Below are 6,000 nucleotides of genomic sequence, written 5' to 3' on the forward strand. Positions count from 1 at the left end.
TCAATTATGTATGGTCCGTTTGGATGTCACTCCAAAAATGTTTTGCCATGTCAGCTGAAATGATACTGCCTGCTGATTTTCACCAAGAGAAGTCAATTAGGCCTATTGGTTTGTCAGAGGACCAAGCAGATATGTTAATAATGTGGGGTCGGCCTATAAACCTTTATAGCCTGAATTTCTCCAAATTGTTCCATTATTTGCAGCAGGCGCGTCAGGAAGTGCAATTGACTAATAGGTCAGAACCACAACACTGATTGCCTTAGTAGTATTTCATTTGTCTCTCTAGACATACTGGTTACCTCACACAATGTACCAATATTCCAGCTTGCCTCGGTAGCAGGTAGCAGGGGTAAAAAAAATGCCTAAACGGAGTCCCCACTTCCATTTTACAGGGGAAATGGAAGTTAGGTTGAAAATACTGTACCCTTGAAAAGCAGAAGCATCCACTTTCTGCCGACTCTGTGGAGAATGGGTTTGACTTTCCGAGACTGGTATTTCATTGGATACCACAGCCTATTAGTACCCTACCCTGTACTGACCAGACCGTGTAGTGTCACTGGACTAGACGGCAGTCTATACATCATTTGGGGTTATTTCATATATGGTCATAGGTTGCGTGTTAATAAAGTGGCCTTCTCTCCTTGCCTATGCAATAAAGCAAATTCCAAAAGGTTTGCAAAAAGGTTTGCATTCACCTGGCTGGCCTGTTCTTTCAGATCGGTGAGAAGGTAGGTGCATATGGAGATGGCAACTTTAGGTTATTGAAATGTACCACATGGTAAAACGGACAGGCCTATGTCAGTATGGCCAATGACATACAGTCTAGTCCATGAGATTTCCAGTGAATATCCCAGACATTCTGGAAGGTCAAACAGATTCTGGAATGTCACAGCTGTTCCAAAATGTCACAACAGTTCTACAAGTTCTCACTCATCCACGAGGAAGTGCTGCATCCTAGAGGCCAGCTGCCTCTACCGCAGAGCCAGTCACAGTGGACATTTCAGGATGGGTTTGTCATGGTTTGGTTGGTCATCAAGGCTGAAAAGGAGCATTTTCACATTTTTCCTGAAGTCCATTTGTAAAAAATACATTGCTGAGTTTGTTTACTAGAATACATTTCCATAAAAGGTGCAACAACGGAAAGAGAACACCGCAAAAGAAAAGGGCGGACTCTATGATTGTGGAGAATTATGAGCAGTCTTTTCTTTGTGGATTATGTTTCGCTTTTTCACCCCCCCAAAAAAAATTTGCAGCAAGAGAAGAATCTGTTACAAAACAGGATTCATTCATTCATCCTAAACGAACAGCAACCTGTGTACATGTTCATCTGATACGATGATTATGTTTCTTAGCACAGGTCTAAGGACTGTGTGTGTCTGTGCGCCTGCGTGTGTGTTGAATGGCTGATGTCTGTATACGGTAGAGTACATATGGTCACAGAGAGCTCCTCCCATAGGCTTGCTGACAGTGCTTGTCTCTTTGTCACTTCTGGGCTGCTGCTAACATCAGCAGAAACACTCACATACACACACACACACAGAGGAATACATGCTAAGGGTGTCACACGGACGCACACACACACTCACACAGAGACACACACACACAGACACACACACATTGATATGCTTTATACACATACTAGCAACAAAGCCGCTGCACACCAAAACATCCAAAACATATGCATAGACCAACATTCACTGAGAAACACACACACACACACACACACACACACACACACACACACACACACACACACACACACACACACACACACACACACACACACACACACACACACACACACACACACACACACACACACACACACACACACACACAGAGAGAGAGAGAGGTATGGGCAATGTGCTGACCTCAGTAAGCTGTTCCCAACGAGTTCATTGTTTGGTGAGAGGAGTGGATGGATGGATGCTGTAGCCTCTGTTAGATGCATTCTACAGTCCCACCAGTCTCTCGCTATACTGTTTTGTCCCATCTCTGCTTGTTTGCTTTAGCAGCACAATGACATACAGGGGAGAGAGGCATAGAGCCATAGAGATTTAGAATAGGCTATAGCATTTTACTATAGCTCTGTCCTGTCTGATCTCCCATTGTACCAGACAGAAGTGTGCCTGCTTTGCCTTAAGTATGGGTGTACAGTAAAAGTACACCGTACTGTACATGGAAATAATGACAGCTCCACAATTCATGTTCATTTAGGTTGATTGTAAAAAAGAAAAGGAAAAAGGAGGTGAAATGGAAAATTGCTCTGCCTCCAGCATATTGGTAAATGCATGCTTTACTAGAAACTAGTCCAAGACACAGTTTGTCACTGCTTTCAGCACATCAGTGTATTTACTTAGGACAGACAAGTGTACATACGCAAGCATATAGACACAAACAAAATAAATCTAGGAAGAATCTTGAATACGACTGAAATATTGATGGTTAATGTAAATAATTAACAATGAACAAATGAACAATGCTTGTGTGAACAGTGAGTAACATTGACAAACAACTCTTCTGAATCTCATCCAAAAATTGCAACATTCTCCAGAGAAGAACAAATCTATTTTTCTCTCTGTATCAATGGCAAGAAGAGCTCTTCTTTTTCTCTCTGTATCCATGGCAAGAAGAGCTCTTCTTTTTCTCTCTGTATCCATGGCAAGAAGAGCTCTTCTTTTTCTCTCTGTATCCATGGCAAGAAGAGCTCTTCTTTTTCTCTCTGTATCCATGGCAAGAAGAGCTCTTCTTTTTCTCTCTGTATCCATGGCAAGAAGAGCTCTTCTTTTTCTCTCTGTATCCATGGCAAGAAGAGCTCTTCTTTTTCTCTCTGTATCCATGGCAAGAAGAGCTCTTCTTTTTTTCTCTGTATCCATGGCAAGAAGAGCTCTTCTTTTTCTCTCTGTATCCATGGCAAGAAGAGCTCTTCTTTTTCTCTCTGTATCCATAGCAAGAAGAGCTCTTCTTTTTCTCTCTGTATCCATAGCAAGAAGAGCTCTTCTTTTTCTCTCTGTATCCATGGCAAGAAGAGCTCTTCTTTTTCTCTCTGTATCCATGGCAAGAAGAGCTCTTCTTTTTCTCTCTGTATCCATGGCAAGAAGAGCTCTTCTTTTTCTCTCTGTATCCATGGCAAGAAGAGCTCTTCTTTTTCTCTCTGTATCCATGGCAAGAAGAGCTCTTCTTTTTCTGTCTGTATCCATGGCAAGAAGAGCTCTTCTTTTTCTCTCTGTATCCATGGCAAGAAGAGCTCTTCTTTTTCTCTCTGTATCCATGGCAAGAAGAGCTCTTCTTTTTCTCTCTGTATCCATGGCAAGAAGAGCTCTTCTTTTTCTCTCTGTATCCATGGCAAGAAGAGCTCTTCTTTTTCTGTCTGTATCCATGGCAAGAAGAGCTCTTCTTTTTCTCTCTGTATCCATGGCAAGAAGAGCTGTTCTTTTTCTCTCTGTATCCATGGCAAGAAGAGCTGTTCTTTTTCCCTCTGTATCCATGGCAAGAAGAGCTGTTCTTTTTCTCTCTGTATCCATGGCAAGAAGAGATGTTCTTTTTCCCTCTGTATCCATGGCAAGAAGAGCTGTTCTTTTTCTCTCTGTATCCATAGCAAGAAGAGCTCTTCTTTTTCTCTCTGTATCCATGGCAAGAAGAGCTCTTCTTTTTCTCTCTGTATCCATGGCAAGAAGAGATGTTCTTTTTCTCTCTGTATCCATGGCAAGAAGAGCTCTTCTTTTTCCCTCTGTATCCATGGCGAGAAGAGCTCTTCTTTTTCTCTCTCTTTCTCTTTTTTCCTTTCTCGCTCTTTTATACCACCCCCACATCTGATATTTTATTAAATCATGGTCCATTCACACTAGAGATCAGAAATAACCAGCCAGTACCAATAAACTGTACCAGACTTTACCAGTGCATAGATCTACCCAACTACCACTCTATCCTCCATGGCAGAGACCAGGGTTATATTGCCCCCTCATTACCCCCCTGGCATTGTACCACTGCCCCCTCATCCTAACAAATGTCCTTCTAATATTCCCAAAATGCTGATCAGTTATGTCATTCACAAATGACCCGTAAAGTGTATTTTTGACCAACACTGTTACACTGAGCTAAAAATGCACAGTAAGTAAAGTTATATTACACTGTTATCATAATAAAGAGTTAGTGGTACTTAAGCAATAAGGCCCGAGGGGGTGTGGTATATTGACCAATATACCACGGCTAAGGGCTGTATCCAGGCACTTCACGTTGCGTCGTATGAAACAACAGCCCTTAGCTGTGGTATATTGGCCAATATACCACAAACCCCCAAGGTGCATTATTGCTATTATAAACTGGTTACCAATGTAATTAGAGCAGTAAAAATAAATGTTTTGTCATACCCGTGGTATACGGTCTGATATACCACGGCTGTCAGCCAATCAGCATTCAGGGCTCGAACCACCCAGTTTATAAAGGCCAATATACCAAAGCTAAGGGCTGTTCTTATGCACGACGCAAAGACTTTTGCTATTATAAATTGGTTACCAACATCAATAGAACAGTAAACAAGTATTATTTGTTTCATACTCATGGTCTATTGTCTGATATACACACAGCTGAAATGCTGTTTCAATCAATCAGCATCCAGGACCCAAACTAGCCGGTTAATAATATTTTTTATACACTGAGTATACCAAACATTAGCAGCATCTTCCTAATATTGAGTTGCCCCCCCTCCCCGCCATCTGTATCTACAGTGGTGTGACTGTATGTGTCTGTAAGTCTGTGCTCCTGCGTGAACAGTAAGTGTGTCTCTGTGAGCAAATGTGTGTGTGTGTGCATGTCCGTTTACTGAATACACAATTAATCCATGTATGTACACTCTTAAGGTATGAAGACCTGCCTTAATTATTTCTCTGTGTGTGTCTGCGTACGCCCATGTATGCATATGTATGTGTGTTAACCCCACCTCAGTCAGGTTCAGGCTCAGTAACAATGGATCCCAAAGCAAAGTGCTGACAGTGAATCGGGTGTGGCCGACCCCCTAGCCCCAGGCCCCGGGATGTATATATACCCACACACACACCTCTCTGGCAGACCGCTCAGTGGAACCCTGTGACACACACAGCTTACGTTTTAGGTAGGTCTGCTAGCACATAGCTTCGTGTTTATCTAACAGACTTATCTGTTTGGATAGGTCTGATCTGATGGGCTTTGACACATAGCTTTTAAAAAAAAATATTAACTATAAAGCTGTTTTATCGGAGATTCTCCGTTGACCATGTTTTTTAGTTCAGGACATGAGGCTTCAGGCTTGATCTGTGTCCCGGAAGCCGACCCATAGACTTCTATTTGTCTGTGTGATAGAGCTTCGCAGGGCTGTTAGAACGGGACTAGAGGGTAGTGTTTCCCAAATGATGTATCTGGAACCAGTGGCAGGTGGTGACTGGGAGTTCTCCCTGAAGACTTGTTAGTATTACGATACATTTAGTTTTGTTTTATCTTATTTGGAGGATTACAATATTATTCTTTGAAAGGCTTCAGTTTAGGTAGATCATAGTATAAAATAGTCTGACAACCGTTGAGGCTCTGATGACAGGGAGCTTCAGTGGAGAGGTATGAATAACTGGTCATCATGCATAGGTCACTCTGTTTGTTTAAAAGAGCTTGTCGGGCATCCGTCTAAGGCTTTACCTCATGATTCAATGAACTGTGTTGTTCTGTAGCTACAGGTCAGGGGACCAGAGGCTATGGGTCATTCACTGCGAGCCTCGAGACAGGGTGGGATTTCTTGTTGTAGACGTCCTAAAAATAAATTTTGTCAAGAATTCACTGAATTGTTCATATGTATATCAGACTATTTCCGTGAGAGCTTCTATGTGTTTATACAGTGATGATTGTCTATGTGCAGAGACATGCTTGGAGAAGAATGTCAGTATGGATGATTGCATGTTTATTTGTTTTAACTCACCTCCCCGTCTCCCTCCCTCCCCTCTCTCTCCAGGTCAAGCACTGAGACAGAAGGACATA

Source organism: Salvelinus namaycush, chromosome 21 (genome assembly GCF_016432855.1).
Source record: "Salvelinus namaycush isolate Seneca chromosome 21, SaNama_1.0, whole genome shotgun sequence".
In the NCBI taxonomy this organism is placed as follows: Eukaryota; Metazoa; Chordata; class Actinopteri; order Salmoniformes; family Salmonidae; genus Salvelinus; species Salvelinus namaycush.